The 10,306-nt window shown below is 32.2% G+C and overlaps 1 pseudogene; it reads right to left on the reverse strand.

Annotated features, from left to right (window-relative positions):
* Nucleotides 1-1,283: 1,283 nt before the first annotated feature.
* Nucleotides 1,284-10,058, reverse strand: LOC145947318 (uncharacterized; annotated as a pseudogene).
* Nucleotides 10,059-10,306: the final 248 nt, after the last annotated feature.

The following is a 10,306-nucleotide window of genomic DNA, read 5'->3' on the forward strand; positions in this document are numbered from 1 at the left end:
CCCCCTCGCGGACACTAACCACGCGGACTCCTCTCCCACCCCGCGGACCACTCGCGGACGCTTCCCCCTCCCCGCGGACCCCTCGCGGACCCTGCACCAAAATCGCGGACCCTTTCCCCTCCCCGCGGACCCTTCGCGGACCCGGCACCAAAATCGCGGACGCTCCCCCTCCCCGCGGCCCCCTCGCGGATACTAACCACGCGGACGCCTCTCCCACCCCGCGGACTACTCGCGGACGCTTCCCCCTCCCCGCGGACCCCTCGCGGACCCTGCACCAAAATCATGGACGCTTCCCCCTCCCCGCGGACCCCTCGCGGACCCGGCACCAAAATCGCGGACGCTCCCCCCTCCCCGCGGACCCCTCGCGGACCCGGCACCAAAATCGCGGACGCTCCCCCCACCCCGTGGACCCCTCGCGGTATATCGCGGACGTTTCCCCCTTCCGCGTGACGTCATTCCCCCTCCCGCGTGACGTCATTCCCCCTCCCGCGTGACGTCATTCCCCCGCGCCACAGGTTCCCCTCGCCCCTCTCCACCCTCATTGCCCCTGAGTTAGAATTGGTATAGTATATCTACTTATATATAATTATAAATATATAATTAGATATATAATTGTAAATATATAATCATAAATATGGGAATTTATAATAATTATATTTTATTCTTTAGATTCAGAAAATTTAAGAAAAATATCATATACTCTTTAAAAAATGGAATATAACTGTTCATGTTAAAATAACAGAAAAATTGTGCACAGATTATGTTATTACTATTTGAGAAAATTAATAATCACAAGATATATATTTATCTTTTAATATTTGTTAATAGGAAGATTATAAAAATTATGACTTAATTTTACGACTATATCTATGAATAAGAAATTAAGAAAATGTGCATTGATACCAAATGATTTCATAAAATGCATTGATGTTTATGAAGTGAGACTTAGACTTAAAGAAAAAAAAAAGAATAAGCCTAAGCCTTGTAGAAAAAATATAAAGAAAATGCAACTTGAGAACATATACATTAGATTTAATATCTTTATTAAAATAATTTTAATACAAAATTTTATAATAACCCAATTTTAATTATAAAATTGTTTATAAAGTTTCAATTAAGATTAAAAATATATTCTTATAAAATAAATTTTGAAAATCAATTCTTAAAAATTCTTAAGAGATCTCAACATTTTGAAGTTCTTGCAATCACTGAAAGATCTTCGTACAACAATTTATAAAAATGTTAATTACAACTGTGAATTACAACTCGTCCTTAAAATTTTTTTAATCTGCACTATGTAACTTCATCCGATGTGTTAGCTGATTCCAAAATGTCATTCTTTCCGAGAGAAGATTGTTTTCCATAATTATCTTAGACGAATTTCCTATGTATAGATACTCTGGTGAATAATTTGTTTTCACCGGCTTCCACTTTATGGGAATTGCCTTCGTGACCTTTGGCGTTGGATTTCTAAAGAATTTTATTGTAATATGTACCTTATATACTAATAATTTTCATTTTCAACGTATAATCAAAAGAAAAAATTATTATAACTCCATTATTAACTCATTATATAATTATTATAAGATAATCATGATAAAATAATGCAAAAAATAGACATTATTATGCTAACTATTATCGTGATTAAATATTAATTGTATTATATACTGGTCTTTCATATTTTTATAAAACTTATATATGTATATGTATACAATTCTGATATATAGTCATAATAAAATCACGATGTAAATCCGAATTGTGAGATAGCTGGTTGTATTCAGTAATAAATTTTATCGCTAAAATATTAACACTTACCCGGAATTTGCAAAATTGTACCAGAGTTCGGTCATGATACTGATTATCTCGTTATCCTCCTTGGACAATTCCGTTTCCACGAACAATTGTTCATCCACAGGGAACAAATACTGCAATTCGTCCGCGTGTGACACTCCATAATTCTTCTCTCTATCGCCGAATATCGAGCTAAAAGACGCGCTTCCTTTGTACGCGAAGTAGTAATAATAGACTGGTGAAGTTTGATTCACAATAAAGTCTTGGATAGCTTCGTGAGTGCCGTGATTAAACCACGCGTCGCTGTACATCTGCAAAGTTATTAAATTAATACAGAAACTAATTAAATTAATTAGTAATTAAATAGTAATTAGTAGAAACTAATTAGTAATTAAATTAATACTGCAATTCTCTTGTTGGATTAATTTTGCAAAAAATAGAAAACATATTATAAGTATTATTAAATAATTTTTTAGAATAAAATAATTTTTGTAGTAACTGTATACTCTATTTGCGAGTTAAAGAAAATGTCTTATTTTTTATATAATAAAAATAGAAAATGAAATCATATATTCTTTTCGTTTTAAAACTTCAAAAATATTAACATTTATATTATTTAATTTGGACTTACATCGATGACTTTGAATCTAGCTTCATCGGATTCATCGATGTCTTCATTGTCGAAGTAGAATTCGCGAATACTAGTGCTTATTTCATCTCGAAATTGTGTATCTCGAAGACGGTATTGCTCTTCGTAGTATAAACTGAGAGGTGCAACATTGTGGAAATCACTATTCAATTTCTTCACATGTTCACCCTGATCTCGTCCGTAATTACCTGAGGAGCATCTTATGCATAAATTGTTTGTTCAACTTAAAAAAAATTTTTATATAAGAAATTTTATATTTCTTAATAATATTTTGTATAATCTATAATTATAGGTATATTCTACAGATATCCATTATTTCTCCATGTATTTTATATCTTGTATAATCTATAATTATTAATTATATATTCAATTATATATATATACAATATAATATATATAACGTGAAATGATTTTGTAAAACTGTATAAAATTATCTGTAAACATATAATGTGTTAACTATTTCCTAAGTAAGCATCGCCACACATTGAAAAATGTCTTTTATCTAGATATCCATCATTTTTTAAATATCTTATATAATATATTTATATTTTATGTATTTATATATATTTTATATAACATATTTATAACATATATATATATATATATATATAATTTATACAATTATATATTCTATATATTATAATTATATATTCCACAGAAATAATTTTAATAAAATGTAAAAATAACTATGTACTAATAACTAATAAGAAAATGTACTAATAATGTACATAAGTTATTTTATAAATAACATTTTAGTTTGTTCAGGTAAAAATATGTGTTCTTATGCGATACTGTAAATGTAAGAAGAAAAATATAAAGTTGATACATTGTCATTAATAAAATAGTATTTTACATAAGCATAGTAATACATCTTGTGCTGTATCAAGTAGTTGCTATATCAAGCAATTGCATACATTCATACAATTTGCAATAATTTCAGTTTTGACTTAAATAATTCCAAAAAAGTGTAAAAATTAAAGAGCCTCTGATAAACAATCGTTTGCTTTTGTCTCTTGCATTATTTAACATACAAATTAATTATATCTATATGCACACATATTCTTTTAACTATTTATTTATTAAGGATTGCCAAAAATAAATAATTTTATATAAATTTTTTATAGTTCATATATAAATAATTTTTTTATACATTTTACTTATATTTCATGTTAAATGAGAGAAAGAAAGATATAATTTTATTTTAGATTTTGTAAGAATTTAATACTCTTTTAAAAGAGTATTAAATCAAAATATTTTCGCAAGAATGATTTTTGTGTTTATACATAATTTCTTGATAGATCCGATGCATTGAAAGTGATAATAGTAATGTAAAATTAATGCAAATTTATGAATAAAATAAATAAAACAAAATAAAATAAAAATAAATAAAATAAATATATTTTTAATTTATTTAATACACATACAAGTCTATTATATATTAACTGATTAAAAATTGATATTCCGTATTTTTGTCTTTTTTGTTAGCCTAGTGATTTACACTAATTATTTTGACAGAAGTAATATCTGCTAAGTCAAACATATCTTTCAGAAATTTGGAAAGTGTCGAACATCTATTGTAATGTTTATAATTATAAAATTTTTTTCAAATTGTTTCCTACTCGGTGTCATTATTGGTTAACATTTAATCGTAAAACTTAAAACGTTAGGCAAGTTTAAATTGTGTACCAATATTTATGTTTCTACAACGAATTATACTTCTTCCCACGACCTTCTTTTATTCTATTACAAATTTGTATATCTTTCGTATATTTTTCATTAAAATAATTTTTCACATGTACCTATATAGAAGTGCACGATCTATGATACAGAGCAGATATCAGCAAGATCGAGTGAAGGTAATAAGACCGATTGTGAGACTATATCACATCAAGAACAATCAAGCATTATTGATATTTGTGTTAATTATTATCAAATTTATCGAATACAGAAAAAAAATATAATTTGTTGTACTTTCGGAAATGGCGACACGTAAAAGGTAAGGGAAACGGCGATGAATTAAATTTCATTTTTTATTTTCGCACTTTTGAATCATTTTTGCACAATGAATAGAATTATGTATAATGAATAAAATCATAAATTCAAATATGTAGGATGTTTATCACAAATATTAAATATTTGAGTTAACTTTTATTGTTAGCTAATATAATATTAAAGTACAAATATACAAGGTTATAAAAAGAGTCACATATTTTGAAAGCATATTTAATCCGAACAAGAAAACAAAGTCTAATTAATTCAAAGAATTTAATTGTAGAACACCTGTTAATTACATTTTTTTTTAAATCAATCTACTTATTCTCAAAAATTCTTTTATTTAACATCTTATGTATATGCAAAATATGATGTAATATATATTAATAAATTTGCCATTTATTACATTTAGAACTTTTATAATCGATAGTTTGTGGCATTTCTATATAAAAGTATGAACAAGTATGTGAATAACAGGGTAAACATTTTTGTATTTGATGATAATTGTTTAATGTTTATATTTAAGAATATTGAAAATTCAAGTTTTAGGGATGAAAGAAATTGAAGGAGACAATAAAAGCTTATTAATAATATTGGATTTTATCTAGTATTAGTAATTATACATTGTGCACAATTCAAGCAAGGCTTTAACATATTGTTAACTCCAACAATTTACTTTTTATTCTATGCAGATTAAATAAATCTCGTCAATGGATATGGAATTATTTAGCAAAATATAACGAAGATCATGCAGTATGTTATATTTGTGATGCAATATACCAACTGAAATTTTACAAGAATATTATTAAAGATCATATAAAAAGAATGTATAAAGAAATTGATGCATCAGGAGTGTTGCCCTATTCTTCATCAGGAAACAAATTTAAATGTGATAATTGTACTAACAATTGTAAGACTTATGAAAAAAGTATTCGTATATGTTCTACAATAATGAAACACATGGAAAGTAAACATAAGCTTTGTGAAGAAATAGCAATTAAATTGGTTTATTCAACACTTGGGTACTGGACACATTTGAGGTCACTCAGAAATGCGAAACTTGCGAATAGATTGATAAATGTAATTCTTTTAAATTAATGATACATTTATCTCAATCTCATAATATCTCGGTACCTTCAGAACATATACCAACGGGATAAGAGAAACATCGATAAATTGATTTATTACTGTTTTGTTTTCTTTTAATCATTAATGTACATTTTTTTATGCAATGAACAAAATTATGCATAATGAATAATAATATATAAAATTTAGATTTGTAGAATATGTTTATTACAAATGTAAATATTCGAGTAAACTAATATTTTAGATGCAAAAGTTTAAACTTAATAGTCATAATTTAAATTTTGAACAAGTGTGTGTGTGTGTGTGTGTGTGTGTGTGTGTGTGTGTGTGTGTGTGTGTGTGTGTGTGTGTGTGTGTGTAGCGGATTAATTAGAATTACTTACATATTATATATGACACACACGCACACGAATACAAGTAATTCTAATTAATTAATAGAAAAAAATTGCAAATAGATGTTTCTAATGTTTTATGTTTCTATTGAAAATGAAAAATATATACATATACCCATGCAGTTTAAAACTGTTCAATGTCTTGAATTTCTTTATTATTTTTCATATTTGCATATACACACACATTATACATAAATATATATGTATTTGATTATAGATATTTTGAGCAAAAAATGTTTGGATAATAAAACTGTTTTATTAATATTATAGTTTGCAATTATAAACTTTGTACTCAATAATTATTTATTGTGCACATAATTTACTTTGAAGTCTTCATAATATTGATTAATTCAGAAATTTATATTGTGTTAATTCTGCAGATTATCAAGTCGTTTAGAAAATCTTTTCAATTCCGGTAAATATGCTGCAACATCAAGCAGTTTTCCTTTGTCAAGTTGTAGTACTGTCTCTGAGGATACTAAAAAAGATATCGATTTTTCTGTTAATAATGTAATGAAGAATATTGGAAAAAAGAGTTGTTCAATAGAAAATATTAGAGGAGAGAATTCTTTAATGGTCTTTCCTAATGAGTAATTATTTATACTGCTTATTTGATGTAGCGAAATAATACAAAATTATAATTGACATTTTTGCGAACAAATTGTTTATTGATTATCTTTCAAGCATTGATAGAGACATAAATTTCTTTTTAATTTTTTGTAATATTATTTATATGTATATATTTATTATTTGTACTTAACAATTATACATCGTACACATTTTACAAAAAAAATATGATATTGATTAATTCCGAAATTTATATTTTTAATTTTGTGCAGATTCTTAAACAGTTCAGACAATCTATCAAATTCTGGTAGAGGAGCTAAAGATGTTGAAACATCAAATAACAATCAGCAGTCAACTTATAACGCTAATTTACCTGATATTGAGGATTTTGATCTCACTTTGTTTAATTGAAAAATATTGAAGAAGAAAATTGTTTAATGTTTCCAACTAATGAGTAATTATTTGAACTGTTTTTTTGATGTAACATAAAGCGAAATAACACGAAATTATTATAATTATATTGACTGATTTGCAAACAGTAGATATACTAGGCCAATTCTAACACAGGTCCTCCGAGGGGGGTGTGCGGTGCGGGGGATCTCGTTGGCGCGGGGGCTGGCATCACGCGGGCGGGGGGATCTCGCCGGCGAGGGGGCTGACGTCACGCGGGGTGGAGGGGATGTTTCGGCAAAGGAGGGGGAGTTTTCTGAGTGCAATATTTGTAGATGGTATCTTTACGACTTTTTTATGAGGGATCTTAGACATTTTCCCAAAAAGATATAGAACAAGCGCCGATGTCCGGCTGCTCAAACTTGTCAACGGAGCGTTCTAGAGTCCATTAAAACTATGTTTTTTTCATTTTATGTCCATAAAATCATTAGGATATTATGGAAAGGAATGATGATTTTAGGGCCGACGCTGTGACGAACATGTTGAAACGTGATTTAATAGGCCTCTACCTATTTGCGTTGACGTTCGGCAGCTTTGTACCCTCGCGGAAAATCTCCCATAAAACGGCAGCGAAACATCTTCCTTAATATTTTTTAAGGAAGAATGCAACGTATCGGCGCCAACGTTCGGCTGCTTGTAACCGGAGCGCTCTAGAATCCATAAAACTGTTTCTCATTTTATGGACAAAATGTCCATTAAATGTCCATAAAATCATTAGGATATTATGGAAAGGAATGAAGATTTTAGGGCCGACGCTGCGCCTCGCGTCATCTCTCTCTCTCTCTCTCTCTCTCTCTCTCTCTCTCTCTCTCTCTCTCTCTCTCTCTCTCTCTCTCTCCTCGCTGTGCCTCGCGTCATCTCTCTCGCGCTATCTCTCTCGCGCTACCTCTCTCTCGGTCCCTAGCCTCTCAGTCCCTAGCCTCTCGGTCTCTAGCCTCGCGGTCCCATTCCCCGCATGACGTCATCCCCCGCAAGAACCACGCAATTATTGGGGAGTTATACGTATAAGAGCTAGGGAACTGTTTACGGGTGGGAAAGAGTGCGGATTGGAAATGCATGCAAAGAAATTACATCATAATTTAGACTTAAAAACTCTTTATTCTTCTTTTAAATATTTTTTTCTTACATATTATGGACTAAAAACTAAAGCTGCCAGCTCGCAATCGATGAGCTGATGCTTGTTGAAGGCGTCGCTAGCGCGTATTAATTTGATACTTCTTTAGGATTCGTTACATTGGATGCGATATTTGAAAATTGTGTAAACTTGATATCGACTGTATCGGTAATTTTAACCAATCGGTCAAAAGTTACATCAATGCATGGATCGAGATCGAACATATGGTGTAACGTCGATTCGATCATCATAATGCGTACATTTGAAGATTCAAGACTTATTAACTTGGCGTCGTTAATCGTAGGAAATCTCACTGTTAGTGGTCCAACGCTTATAAAACTGTGGACATCTTTCGAGTCGCACCGAAGAAAATTTTGGATATTGTGACGTTGCTCGTAGAGTCCCTTCCACGCTTCGAGAGATAGTATCAGTTCCTTTCCTCGATGATCTCCTATAACGATCTCCACGTAACTCGGTGGACCCACGTTGATACCAATTGCGAGGAATTTGAACTCAGTAACTGTCAATGCGTATCGCCTGCCTAGTATATGAACAGCACGACGCTCCAACAAAATGCTGTAAAAACGAAATTAGTTTAAAAATAATACAATTTGTAAAAAAAAAATATAAACATAGAAAGAAGTTAAATAAAACTTACTCGTCACATTTATTCTCAAACGATGGAGTGTCATCACGACTCGGTACGTAATTATTCACACGTCTGCCGGAGCCACTGCTTCTTTCAGCGTAGTACATATTTCCAGATTTTAAAAGTGAACCACCAGCACGAACGGTTAACGCAACATTGATCGTATAAAATTAAGAATATACGTGACACTTATTTTTCAAAGTAGTGGGGTAAATGTGATGGGAGATTCTAGAATACTATTGGCGCTCTGAAATTCAGGAGAAGGGAGAGACGGTGCTCGGATAAAAAGAATTCTTAAACGACTCGCGAGGGAAGGAATGAGGAGGGGCAATAAAAAATAAAACATTAATGTTTAAATATTTTATTTTTCCAAATCTTGCAATTCTTTCTGGCGTTGCGACCACCAGTTAAATATTTTGAATACATTTTGTAATGCGCAATTCTTAACATGTTTTCCATATCGCATAGTGTTTTTAACATCTAGATTATTTAGAGACTCGATATCGTCGTAATCAGCATCCAAGGTCTCAATAATGAAACCGTTTCCCCATCCAATATATCGGCTAACCATTCTCTATTTTCAAGTCCTTTTACATATACGAGAATGGATTCTTCTTCTTCTTCATGTGATCTATCAACGATAGCTATTGTAATCAAACGCTGAGCCATGCTATATGGAACGTTTCCATCTTTCCATTGTAATCCATGATGATTTTGAGTCAACCATGAGGCTTGGTGTCTCTCCGATTTTATCAGAGTACACCCCATGGTACAGGACATGCGAAAAAATAATGGGATAAAATAAATCCTCTTCTCAGGATTGCCGCTTCCTTTACAATGAATTGTTTATTGAGGATAAACCCCTGTAGATCCACAAACATTGGTACGGATATGACGAGATCTCTCTCTTCGATGCATCAGTTATAAAGAAGAATGACAACCATCTCATAACACTTTGATTTATATTCTGCTATGCTTCCCCCTCTCTCTAAATTGTTGGTGCGTTCAGGTGATTTTGTGCACAACGTTGGTCAACGGGTTGTACTGGATCACGCGATCATGTATGATGAGACAGTACGCAGAGGTATTCATCGGCACATTCTCCTTACACTCGAATTCCAATCTCACATCCACGGTTGCGCTCTTGATCGATTCGTTTTGTCGAGAACAATCGATGATTACAAATGGGCCGTTACGTAGAAACATTGAGACGGTGAGACTCGGCTCGAGATACTCGTATCCATAATAGTTCTTGCAGAAACGCGCATACGTATCTTACAGAATCGACCATCTATTTTTATCGAAATCCAGATTCATATCGTCGTACCGATAACATTCCGAATTCAGATAGAGTTTCACGTTGGTCATCTTGCAATCGTTGAATCGACTCATATCCTCAGACATAATGTTTTTCCGACCTGTCTGCAGAGCGAAGATAACATATCGTGGCTTCTCCAGCTGAGTCGCTGTCTTAATGGCCCATGAATGCTTAGTTGTACGCTGCAATAGCGGATACTCATACAGATCCCACGAGCGAAAACCCATGCTGAGGTAATGTCCGCTTTCCAGAGCGCGCAGCATCGACAGTTTGTTAATCTCGCTCAATAACACATGTG

Source organism: Prenolepis imparis, unplaced genomic scaffold (assembly GCF_030444845.1).
Source record: "Prenolepis imparis isolate NDT839.2.m4 unplaced genomic scaffold, iyPreImpa1.0 SCAF_65, whole genome shotgun sequence".
NCBI classification, from domain to species: domain Eukaryota; kingdom Metazoa; phylum Arthropoda; class Insecta; order Hymenoptera; family Formicidae; genus Prenolepis; species Prenolepis imparis.